The sequence below is a fragment of the Phodopus roborovskii genome, unplaced genomic scaffold (assembly GCF_943737965.1).
Source record: "Phodopus roborovskii unplaced genomic scaffold, PHOROB, whole genome shotgun sequence".
In the NCBI taxonomy this organism is placed as follows: Eukaryota; Metazoa; Chordata; class Mammalia; order Rodentia; family Cricetidae; genus Phodopus; species Phodopus roborovskii.
The window spans coordinates 5,873,725-5,887,110 of NW_026126603.1; positions in this window are offsets into that span (position 1 = coordinate 5,873,725).

A 13,386-nucleotide genomic window follows, 5' to 3' on the forward strand; every position below is an offset into this window, starting at 1 on the left:
ACAAGTAGGCTTCATCCCTGGGTAGCAGGGATGGTTTAACATATGAAAATTTATCAATGTGATCCACCATATAAACAAACTGAAAAAGAAAAACCATATGATTATCTCCCTAGATGCGGAAAAAGCCTTTGACAAAATTCAACACCCTTTCATGATAAAGGTATTGGAGAGGTCAGGGATAACAGGAACATACCTAAACATAAGAGCAATATACAGCAAACCAACTGCCAACATCAAACTGAATGGAGAGAAACTTAAGCCAATTCATCTAAAACCAGGAACAAGACAAGGCTGCCCTCTTTCTCCATATCTCTTCAATATCGTACTAGAAGTTCTAGCTACTGCTATAAGACAACAAAAGGAGATCAAGGGGATCCAAATTGGAAAGGAAGAAGTCAAACTGTCTCTATTTGTAGATAATATGATAGTTTACATAAGGGACCCAATAAACTCTACCAGGGAACTCCTAAGCTGATAAACACCTTCAGCAAACTAGCAGGATACAAGATAAACTCAAAAAAATCAGTAGCCCTACTTTTTTCAGACGACAAAGAGACAGAGAAAGAAATCAGAGAAACATCACCCTTTACAATAGCCACAAGCAACATAAAGTATCTTGGTGTAACGCTTACCAAACAAGTAAAAGACCTATATAATAAGAACTTTGTGGCTCTAAAGAAAGAAATCAAAGAAGATACCAGAAAATGGAAAGATCTCCCATGCTCTTGGATAGGTAGGATAAACATAGTAAAAATGGCGATCTTGCCAAAAGCAATCAACATATTCAATGCAATCCCCATTAAAATTCCACCACAATTCTTCACCGATCTTGAAAGGATAATAATCAACTTTATATGGAAAAACAAAAGACCCAGGATAGCCAAAACAACCCTATACAATAAAAGAACTTCAGGAGGCATCACCATTCCTGACTTTAAGCTCTACTACAGAGCTATAGTTCTGAAAACAGCCTGGTATTGGCATAAAAATAGACAGGTAGACCAATGGAATCGAATTGAAAATACTGAAAATACCCACATACCTATGAATACCTGATTTTCGACAAAACAGCGAAAATTATACAATGGGGCAAAGACAGCATCTTCAACAAATGGTGCTGGCACAAATGGATGAGGGTGTTTAGAAGACTGCAGATAGACCCATGTCTGTGGCCATGCACAAAACTCAAGTCCAAATGGATCAAAGACCTCAACATCAATCCAGCCACACTGAACTTCTTAGAAGAGAAAGTAGGAGGTACCCTTGAACACATTGGTATAGGAGACTGCTTCCTGAACATAACTCCAGGGGTACAGACTCTGAAAGAAACAATAAATAAATGGGACCTCTTCAAACTTAGCTCCTCTAAGGCAAAGGACACAGTGGACAAGACCAAACGGCAGCCCACCGACTGGAAAAAGATTTTCACCAATCCTATATCTGACAAAGGGCTGATCTACAAAATATACAAAGAACTCAAGAAACTAGTCAACAAAACACCAAACAACCCTGTTAAAAAATAGGGTACAGAACTGAAGAAAGAATTCTCAATAGAGGAAATCAAAAAAGCTGAAAGACACTTAAGAAAATGCTCCACATCCTTAGCTATCAGGGAAATGCAAATCAAAACAACTTTGAGATACCATCTTACTCCTGCCAGAATGGCTAAAATTAGAAACACCAATGATGACTCATGTTGGAGAGGATGTGGAGAAAGGGGAACACTCCTCTACTGCTGGTGGGAGTGCAAACTCGTACAGTCATTTTGGAGATCAGTATGGTGGTTTCTCAGGAAAATGGGAATTAGTTTACCACAGGAGCCATCAATTCCCCCTCTTAGGTATATACCAAAATGATCCACATCCATGCAACAAAGACATCTGTTCAACTATGTTCATAGCAACACTATTTGTAATAGCAAGAACCTGGAAGTAACCTAGATGCCCCTCAATATAAGAATGGAGAATGAAGATGTGGCATATATACACAATGTAATACTACTCTGCAGAAAAATAATGGTATCTTGAAATTCGCAGGCAAGTGGATGGCACTTGAAGAAACCATCCTGAATGAGGTAACCCAGTCACAAAATGAGGAACATAGTATGTACTCACTCATATATGGAGTTTAGACCTAGATCAAAGGATCACCAGCCTATAATTCACACCACCAGAGGAACTAGGATACAAGGTGTATTCTAAGAGATTCATATAAAGTCCCTCACAGAACCTGGAAGGGATAAGTCCCCCAGAGCACAGGGGAAGTGGGGAGGGGCAGCGAATGGAGAGAGAAGTAGGAGAAAATGAGGGGGAATAAAGGAAAACACTTGTGACCAGGAAGTCTGGTTAGGAATAGAAGACAGGAGAGAGAGAGAGAGAGAGAGAGAGAGAGAGAGAACATAAAAGAGGGAGCCAATATTGGTTTGAAGATAAAACTGAACACAAAGAAAGGTCTAGAGAACTACAAGACTGCCGCCAACTAAAAATTTGAGCTTCCGTGGAAAGGCTACCATAAATGCCCTTCCTGGATAGTGAGATTAACAACTAACTTATCCATGGAGCCCTCAACTAATGCCTGTTGGAAACAGGAGCAAACACCCATACATAAACACTGAATCAAACTAGAACCCAGATGCAGATGGAGAGGACAAGACCAGGCGGCAGAAACATATAGGGACAGCTTACCTGGACAAGGAGGAGCTAAGGGGGCCCCCCAGACTGATAGCTGGGAAGCCAGCATGGAACTGACTCAGGCCCCCCTGAATATAAGTCTCAGCCAGAAGGAATGAGCAGTCTAAGGAACCTCAGACAGTGGAGCCAGGATGTATCCCTGGTGCACAAAAGGACCTTGGGAACACATCCCCCATGGAGGGTTAACTGCCTTAACCTAGAGACAGGAGAGAAGTCCTAGTCCCTACTTCACATGACCTGTCAGATCTACATGACCCCAACTGGATGGCATTCCCCTACATATGGAATTGGGGTGGGGGGATTGGGAAGGGAGGGTGGTTATGGTGCATGTGAGAAGGCAGAGAGGGTAAAAGGGAGGAAGGGAGGGAGAGAGGGAGAAGGAACTGGGATCGACATGTAAAATAATAAATTAAATAAAAAAAATGCTTTAAGTCCAAATTTTAAGTTCAAGGACAAGTTACTGGGGAAAAGGATTTCTATTTTTGTTTCCACAGAAAATGAAAAGATATGGATTCCTTCCAGACTAATGTGGTTTGATCAAGCCAGACCGCCTGAAACATAGTACCAGGTGATCCTACATTCAAAACAGCTGGACAAGCAGCCTTGCAGACTACAGCCAGGATTTCTGCATCTTCTTAGAATCCCCCATGACAGTGCCTATTACCAGTAGGAAGTAGTTTGGAAAGAACGACGCCCAAATTCCCAAATATTGTCTATAAATGTTTGTTTTCATTTAAATGGACTTGGTTATATAAAATAAATAAATAAAATAAAATACAAAAAAAGAAAATCAACACAGGAACATGATTGAAAAAAAATTAATACCAGAGAAGTACTCAGCTACAAGTAACATTGCCATGCTATTAAGTGGATAATAAACTTTAATGGAAGGCTTACTGTTTAATTTGTCCAATGCTATTAAGTCATTTCAATTTTATGAAGCCTCAATGATGATAGTAGTATATTTTGCCCGGTGCGATTTTGTACAACTACTGTTCAATAAACATCGTGGTGGGATTTAATCTTAGCTTAAAAGAGAATGTTGGTGGAGACTGGAGGAAAGTCACCTATTCACACACCATAGTGCTCATTACAACTGTAGTTTGGACTTTATGGTGTCGTTCAGCTTTCAAAGGGGTCTTACTGATTATCTAATGGAGGACATCCTTCTGTATGTATGTTTCTGTTATTGATTGATGAATAAAACACTGATTGGCCAGTAGAGGCAAGAAGATTGGTGGGACTAGGAGATGAGGAGAATGTTGGAGAGAGAGGCAAAGAGGTGGCAGAGAGATGCCATGTAGAGACCAGGAAGGTAGGACTCACCAGGTGTTCTCTGGTAAGATAAAGCCATGTAGAAATACATAGATTAGTAGTTAAGGGTTAATAATTAAAAGAGAGCTACCAGTAAAATGTCCAAGCCATTAGGCAACAGTTTTATAATTAATATAGCATCCATGTATTTATTTGGGGCAAAGTGGCTGTGGAACCAGGCAGAACAGAAACCTTCATCTTCAATTATCTTCTGTGATTGTCACAAAAGCTAATACATTGGAAAGTGGAAAGATTATCTTCTAAATACATTTACAGAGTCCCAAAGACTCAGTAGCTACTTCCTGTTTTTGCCAATTCTTCTTGGAAGCTAAGTGCAAAAGTCTATTATACCAGATGAGGCCTTATAGCTAGCCTGGCCATTTGAAGAATATCATGGTTATAGATAGTCTCTTTATCTATTTGGCCTTTATTACTTGTGGTCTTTGACACAAAGCTCATTGTGTGGTTGGACATAAAATGAAGGAGCAATATGAACTTCAGCTGGTAGAGGGTACTTAGACGCAAGTCAGAAATGCAGACTCTAAGAGACCAAAGAAAGTCAGACTGACACCTATCAGGAGAAGCAGAGACCAAATATAAAGTCTGATCTGAGAAGGAATTTTGCTTTAGAAGTGACTTTGTTTGCTTGTTTATTTATTTAGCTATCTTGTATTGATTATATATGATAATGGGTTTCACAGTGACATTTTCACAAGTATACATATTATATTTTATCAAATTCACCACCCATCATCCAATGAGTTTATTAGAGTTGCTTGAGGAAGCACGGTGAGGAATTATTTGGATGTGAATGGGCAATTTACTAGTGTCTACACCACTGATGAACATGTCTCTCCTTCCTCCTGCCACCATTGCCTGCCTATAGGTAGTCAGGGAGGAGTGGAGCCAATCTTGTTCAGGTAGTCACAGGTGCTGTGAAGTCATGAATATGATGGGCATGTTATGCCTGGAAGACACAGTTCCATGACACTCCACCCCTTCCTCTAGCTCTACATTCTTTCTGCCCTTTCTCTCTCAATGTTCACTGAAGGATGTTATTGTTTTGGTAGTTTCCCCTTTGAGTAGAACTATAGTGCATTAGTTCCATCTGTAAAACATGATATTCTCAGCCATACCTGTTATTCTAACCAGGGTGATTGAAGTGTGCTTGTTAGCCCCAGGAAGAGAGTCTTGGCTTCTTAATTAAAAGACATGTGAAAAGTTTCAGACATATACAAAGAGTAGGGTTACTCAATGAAAAAACTATGTCTATGATGAACTCCAGTGACTACATAGTGACTCTTGTTTCAGTTAAACCTCTACCCAATTCCCAACTCCTAAATTGTTCTAAAGTCACCTCTGGCCCTGTTTCATCTTATCTGCAGACATTATAGTGTATGCCCACACAACAGTTGCTTTCATACTCAGTACTGGGCACATATGTGTAAAAAATTGAGAGATGTGAAGTTGAAGGTAAGTCCTAAAGAAAAGGGTTTCTGTTTGGTTCTGGATAGACACATAGTCAAGAAAAAAAGCTATCCAATAGAGATGGCTCAAATTCTCTATTCTCAAACTTAATCCTATTTCTTCATTTTTCTAAAAAAAAATATGATTGTTAGAGAGATGGTTGGATTGTTGGAGAGCACTGACTATTCTTGCAGAAGACTCAGGTTCAGTTCCCAGCATCACACCCAGCTCACAACCATCTGCAACTCTAGTTCAGGGCATCCAGTGCCCTTTTCTGGAGCACATGTGTATATGCCTATAAATCTTTACCCATTTGTAGTTCTCATTTGATGTTCTCAAATGGCACTCAGGTAAATACCAGTTCATCTTTTGTCTCTGTCTCCCTAGATATTCACATAAATGCATCCAGATGATAATATCCAGTTTCTCTTAGGTAGTATGTTTTCAAATTTAATCTTTGCTGTATTATACACTTTACTCCCTTTTCTGAGTAATAGTCTATTGTTTGAGTCCACATACTTTGTTTATTAATTCATCAGTTAAAGGGCCTTTGACTATTTTAATCTTTATCTATTATGAATATGTCAAAATAATGCTTTTGTATGCAAAACTCTTGGTATAAATATATATGATCAATTCTCTAGGTGAATTGCTGAGTTTTACGGTAATTCCTTAACCTCTTAGGAATCACCAGCTTATTTTGCAAGCTAGTTGTACAATTTCATATTCCTTTCAGCAATAGATACATATTCCAATTATTTCCCCCTTGTCACCTACAATGTTTATCATTCTCTAAAAGCAACAACAAACAAAAAAAATCATAATCATTTTAGCTGGTGTGACGTATCGTCTTCTGACTAGGGGCTACCTACCAGCAAATGGTCTCACACACCTTGTCATGAGCTACTGAACACTCATGTGCCACTGTCTGAAGCAATAGCTATGCAAAGCCTCGCCAAATTAACAAAACAAAACAAACCAGGCCTTGCCTTTTTATCTTTGACTGGTAAAGGTCTCTCATATTCGCAACACAGTGTGCTTGTCAGATATATCACTTGTGGACCTGCTCCATTCTGTGGATCATCGTCTCAAAGTGTTCTAAAGTGTTCATTTTGACAAAGAATAATTTATATTTTTAAGACATTAGGGGTCACATTTAGAAACTATTGTCCAAAGCAAGGTCACAAATGTCCGTGTGTATTTTTCTTCTACAAGTTGTATAGTTTCAGCTACAACATCTAGGCATTTGATTCATAGTCTTGTCAGTTTTATTGAGTATATGAGGCACAGGTCCAATTTTATTCCTTTGCAAGTAGATTCATAATTTTCTCATCCTGAGTCATTAAATGTTTGTTTTTCTCTTTTACATTTTCTTGGCACCTTTGTCTAAAATTGGTTAACTATAAATTTACATATTTATGTTCAAAACTTATCTATTTTAAATTAATTCCCATCATTTTTCAGGTAGTTTTTCAAATTTCCTAGTACCATTTGTTGAAAACCAATCTACCCCTTTCCTACTGAAATCACTTCTCACCTTTGGCAACAAACAACTGTTCCTAATGACTGATAAGCGCTCAGGGTGAGGGTCTCCTGCTTCTGTGGCTGCTGCGTTCTCTTTTCTCTTCTTGTCAGCTACTTATATGATTAATTCTTTCTGCCTGGAGAGGAAACAACTTCTTTTCTCACATTGGTAACTCCTGTCACATTCTCTTCTAAAAAATATGAATTAAAATTCAACTTAAAGGACATAAGGTTAAACTAAAGCTAAAGTATTGTCAGGAGACCCCTGGGAAGAAGAAATGAATGTGAACTTTTCGAAGATTACAAGAAAAGAGACTTCCCAGCCAATAGCTCCATGGTTTCAGTAAAGGAAGGAAGGAGACAGATGAAACTCATGGCAAAATGAAGTTTGAGGGCACCACTGGGAGATGGACCTCATCAGTACTGATACCAAACTGTAACAGGCTGCACCCCCAAAGGCGATTCCCTGCTGCATAACACACCCTCCTTATTCTTCCCTAGGCACTGGGTTACATTAAAGCCTAAGGAGAGACAAGCATTGGTGACAGAGTTCTGCAAGCATCCAATAGAAGGCAGGGTGCTGAGGAGGTGGACTCAGCACATTAGCCATCCTGGTGTGACCCACATGGGGTCAGGAGGCAAGGCCAAGGTTACCTTCAGTTTGTGTGTGCTGGTCTAGCTAATGGGCTGTGGAGTCTCCTACTGCCTGGACCAATAGCTGTATTGCTAGCCAGCCTTATGGATCTCAGCCTAAGGGATGTGAGAGGCGTGGGGAGGGTGCAGGGAGCAGTAGAGACCCTGGGAGAAACAGCTTGATGGGAGATGGATAGGCGTAAGGGTCCCATCCTAGCTATATTTCTTGTCATTTTATTTAATCATGTGGTACATATACTAAACAATGATATAAAATTAGTCTTAGACAAATGTTAGTTCATTAATAAAAATTAGAAAATAAAAAGGTAAACAAGCAAGAGGCTCATCATATGCTCTAAAGGACAAGTTCATGGCTGATTAAATGGCTAAGAGGGTATAGTCAGAGCAGAATGCCCGGGTGGGGATCCCAAAGTCTGATGATTTGCTCTGTCATCTTGTTGGGAGTGAACCATTGAAGCCTCCGTTCTATTGCTGTGAAGAGACACCATGAGCACAGCAACTCTTATAAAGGAAAACATTTCACTGGAACTGGCTTACAGTTAAGAGGTTTAGTCCATTGTCATCATGGCAGGGAGCACACTGACATGCAAACAGACATGATGATGGAGAAGGAGCTGGGAGCTCTACATCTTCTTGGCAGGCAGCAAGAAGAGACTGCCACACTGGGGCTGACTTGAGCATTTGAAACCTCAAAGCCCACCCCCAGTGACATACTTCCTGCAACAAGGCCACACCTCCTAATAGTACCACTCCTTGTGAGCCTATAGGAAGCATTTTTATTCAGATCACCACAATTCACTTCAAAGAATTGTAGCAAGTCTGGCATGTAGAGTATTTAACTATAGCTTACTAAGTCCCATGGGCATTCAGTCTTTATTGTATACCACTTACTTTGTTTTAACCAAGTATTTCAATTCTAACTAAAACACTAGGGGATTATTTGTACCTTAAAATTTTCCATTACTCTCACTAATAGTATGTCAGAATTAATGTTATTCAAAATAGCCAATAAGAAATCTGATGTCTGATGACTGAATATTAAACATATTATGTGTGTTTTGATTCATAGTAAAGCTAACACTTCTGAAAAAAATGAGTAATAGGAAGTAAAGCCCTCCAAAATTGAAAGTAATCTATATTATTTTGCTAATATAGATGTGTTGGTTTGAATGAGAATGCTCCTACCATGGGTGCATGTATTTAATGCTTAGTTACCAGATGACCAGATTGTGAAACTATTTGGGAAGGATTAGGAGATGTGGCTCTGTCGGAGTGGGTGTGGATTTATTGGAGGAGGTGTGTAACTGCGAATGGCCTTGAGGTTTCAAATGCCCATGCTAAGCCCACCCTGCTTTCTACTTGGGAATCAGGATGTGGCTCTTGGCTCCTTCTCCAGCATCATGTCCACCTGACACCATGCTTCCCACCACGAGGGTAAAATGGGCTAACCCTCTAAAACTGTAAGCAAGTCCTCAGTGAAATGCCTTCTTTTAGGAGAGTTGCCTTGGTTGTGGTGTCTCTTCATCTCTTCACAGTGACAGAATAATAGCTTAGATAAAATGGTAGCTAGGCGAATTAGTGGTAAAATGAATTAGAACACATTACTCTTGAGATTTTTTATATACAAATGACTTTGTTTTTATGAAAAAAAATCTTAGTTAGACAAATAGGACAAAGCCACATTGACATTATTTTGATAATAGGTATGTTTCTGAAGAATTAAGTATAAATAGTATGATAATTACAGGAATGATTGATTGCTCTCATGAAGAGTTAGATCTTTCTTATAAGTTTAATTTGTATGTGTGTATAAGAAATATTTGTATAGATGGAGGCCACAGGGCCAACAGGTGTTGCTTCTGACTGGCGCCATCAATATCTGGTGTCAGAAGTGGGATCCGGATTTTCACTGGACCTGGTTTTCACCCAGGTGGCAAATACCACTCCCTTCCCCCACCATCCCTGAAAGGGCAGCGTCCCTTGTCTAGCTAGGTGGACACAACACAGCTTGTGGGATGTTTGCCTCTGCCCTACAACTCCTTTATCTCCACAGTGGCCCTGAGAAGGCACTCACTGCTTCTCATCTTTTGCCCATTTCCCCACTTTGCATTCACAGCTCACACATGGCACCCACCCCACCTGCCCTGCTTGTGTGTTTCCCGTGGTCCAATGGCGCCAGTCAGAAGCAATACCTGTTAGCCCTGTGGTCCCAGCAAGGCTCCTTTCACTCATTCCTTTAACAAAATTTCACTTGCCTTAGTTTGTTAAGAGCTATTCTACAGGGACCAAGATCAAAATGATTGTCTGCTGCCAGGCGCTATTTGATGGGACACCTCCAGGCATAACCATCACAAGTTGAGATCTACAACTAAAGCCATCAAAGTTCCAGGACAGCAAAATTACACCTAAGGTAATTACAACACCAACATGACTTCCCCTTCCTGTGCATCCTGGGAGATCTGGAGCTCTGCTCTTTAGGACCATATCATTGAAGATTATGATGCTGGTCTACAGTTGTTCAGTGAATGGAAATGGAAATCTAAATTCTAATTCTAGTGAAGAAAGGACCAAACACAACAGAACAAAACAAAAAACAAAAAAGAAGAAGAAGAAAGAAATGAAGATGTTTTATTGCCATTGCCAAGGTCTAGATCAACACACACACACAAATCTACTTTGTATGAAGTCACGCTAGAGAGGCCTTGGTAGGAGATGAGTTAGAAAAATCCTCTGTGGTCCTAACAGCCAAGATGTTATACCCACTAGGAAAAGAATCAGATCATACTTTGAAGAAGACACTAAAATGTATGTACAAGTTCATATGCAAGGTTGAAATGGTGGAGGTGTGTGTGTGTGTGTGTGTGTGTAGGTATATATTTACATACATGTACAAATGAATATACTACCAATTATCTATTGCCATGTATATGTATATATGTATACACACACACACACACACACACACATATATATATATATATGTATATATGTAAATTACTGACCTTTCTACTCTGTGATGAATCTCTTGAAGGCCATGACTAGTTTTACCACATTAGAGTCTGGAATCTCTAGCTGTGCCCTTATCATGGTATGTGCACAGTAAAAGTTCATGTGGTTCCCAGGACCTTTTCTCCAGTGGCTACACAAGTCAAGACAAGCAACTTGACCCACATGAATCACAGAAGTAGAGTGGTTGTTTAGCTTTTGTGACACCCTGGGTTTCACCCCAGTACTGCAGAAATAGACAAACAAATAAACAAAAGAATGAAGTCAGTGAGCTGCAAACTGCTAATTCCCAGGTCTCTTCTCCATCTCTTAGTGTTTGAGCTGCTTTTACCCTCCTCTTGATGTTATTTGGATGACACACTCAAGCAGCAAATGAGCTAGGTTCTCTGACCTTGTAACAGTGACATCCCATGACTCCTTAGTGTTCCAGATGGGTTTAAGTCCCTTGGCTTGGACATCAAGGCCCTCACTGCAGCCTTTGGAAAACTCTGGGTGTGCTGGTCTGGTGGCCAGAGAGTGGGTCTGGTCCACTTAGCTGGCTCTCTGGGCAAGTCTACACTGGATTTAAAACTATTACAAGAGACAAGTTAGCTGTGGTTTAATTTTTTTTTTTAAATGGGGTATTTTCAATTGCTACAACAGAGTTATCTAGGGAGAATGATCCAGATTTCAGTTAGGCTGGCCTGAAATCATCTCTACCTCCTTCCCCACCTCCAGGATCCTTCTTTTCCTCTCCTCTCCTCACATTCTTTACCCACTGGTCACAAGCATCCCCTTTTGAAGGCCTAAGCCAAGCTGTCCAGGAAGTATTTATCTGCTTGGATTTGGATCCCTGCTTCTTCCCAGGCTATCATCCAGTGGCAAAAGGCTGGTTGTCTGGGGACCAAGTGAACTTCAGAAGAAGGGGAAGGAAAGTGAAAGCTTAGTACACACACCTCACAACGGATTCAGATGTGCAAGAAGACATTCCCACACTGAAATACCAGTTCTTTAGTGAAATTGGATAGGCATGCTTCCATGGCTGCCTTGATCCCTGACGTTCTGGCTCTTCTCAGACCCCAGGAAGTGAAATGAACCTGCCACTACATAGCTGGGCCACAGGCACAAGCTGAGGGGGCATGCCTAATGGAAGGCTGTTGTGAATTTCCCTGCCTTGGTTTTTGTTAGCCAGGGACACAACACTTTGTAAAATCCCTCCATTTTTGCTGAACTGTGACAGTTTCAGTATCTACAGTAATTTAGATCCCAGAAGTAGCTTGTTTCTCTTAATTTTTGCCTACTCTGCCCTATAGGCCCTCCTACATAATGGCTTGCAGGAAACGTTCATGAATAACCCAATATTCTCTAACTGACCACTCACTAGTCACCCCTAGTAATGGATAACTTGAAATCAAGTAGGAAACTTTTCCACCCCTGACCCTTTTTGCCCCATAATTGTGCCACATTATAAGCCAAATGCAAGCTCTAATTTTTATGGGAACACCCACTTTGCAGGTATGTTCTCCCAAAGAAAGGCCTGATCTGTACTAAGTCACTAATATCCTTGTCTGTCCTACATTTTCACTGAGCACTCAGTTTTCATGAGACTTTCATTCCCCTTCCCCAACCTTAGGGCTATTGAAGGGCGAGAAGGAAATTTCACTTTTCTGGCTACCTTCTGTTAGAAATACAAATGAAGCTGGGCTGGCCAATGAGTCACAAGTAGTCATCTTTTTATCCTGTTGCCATAAATCTGGGAGTACCCGTGTGTGCCACCACATATTTACCCCATCTGGTTCAGAGAAACTCAGACCCTTATGCCTGTGTAACAGGTTCTTTACTGACTGACCCATCTCAGTTCCAGAAGCACTCCTTTCTAAACATTAAAAGTTGAAGACAAAGGTTGACCAAAAGTAACTGTGAACCTATGAACAAATGGTATCTTGTGCTGTATCGTTGGCTTCAGGGTCTGTGGGCTTGTTTTTAGCCCTTGTCAGTGAATAACAATGCTCAAAACGTAATCAGTTATCTTTCTTTCACACACAGGCTATTGCCACAGTTGGGGTTCCTCAGAGACTACCAAGCCTGTGTACCTTCTCCCAACTCTCTTCATTGTAGATACTTTTACAATACTTAAATCATTGTAGGTACTTTCTAAAAGTAAAACTAAACTTAGCACCCATTAAGACCCTGGTTTCTCTGACAGCGGCTACTTTCTCAGTTTAGAGAAGAGTTGACTTTGTGAAGGACCAAATGATGTCACATTAGTCATCCCTTCATTTTTCAACTGCTGAAAACAAAGCAAAAAAAAAAAAATCTCCTTCCACCTGTAAAAATAGAATGACTCTTTTCTGTATATTTTAACATTATGTCTTAGGAAAAGGAGTCCACCACCCAAATGCTTGACTGACACCCCTTTATTCTGTGGTTGAAAATGATGCTATGACTCCCTGCTTTAAGAGCCTGGGATTTAAAATCTAAATCTACAAGGGAACATCAAATGCACTTTCTATGTTCCTCCCCAAAGAACAATGATACCTAAAGGGAAATTCAGCAAAGACTCAAAATTCCTTTCAGTCTGAGGACTCCAGTAAGAAATAGCTCCAGCATGTCTCTATCATTGCTCATCTTTGTACTATTGGACAGCGTCTTGTTTTATATACTGCACGCATGCCCAAAGCACTGACAAGAATCCTACACTTCACTTTGCTGGTGTTAATTCTTCATGGGACTAATGGATGCGCCATGGTAA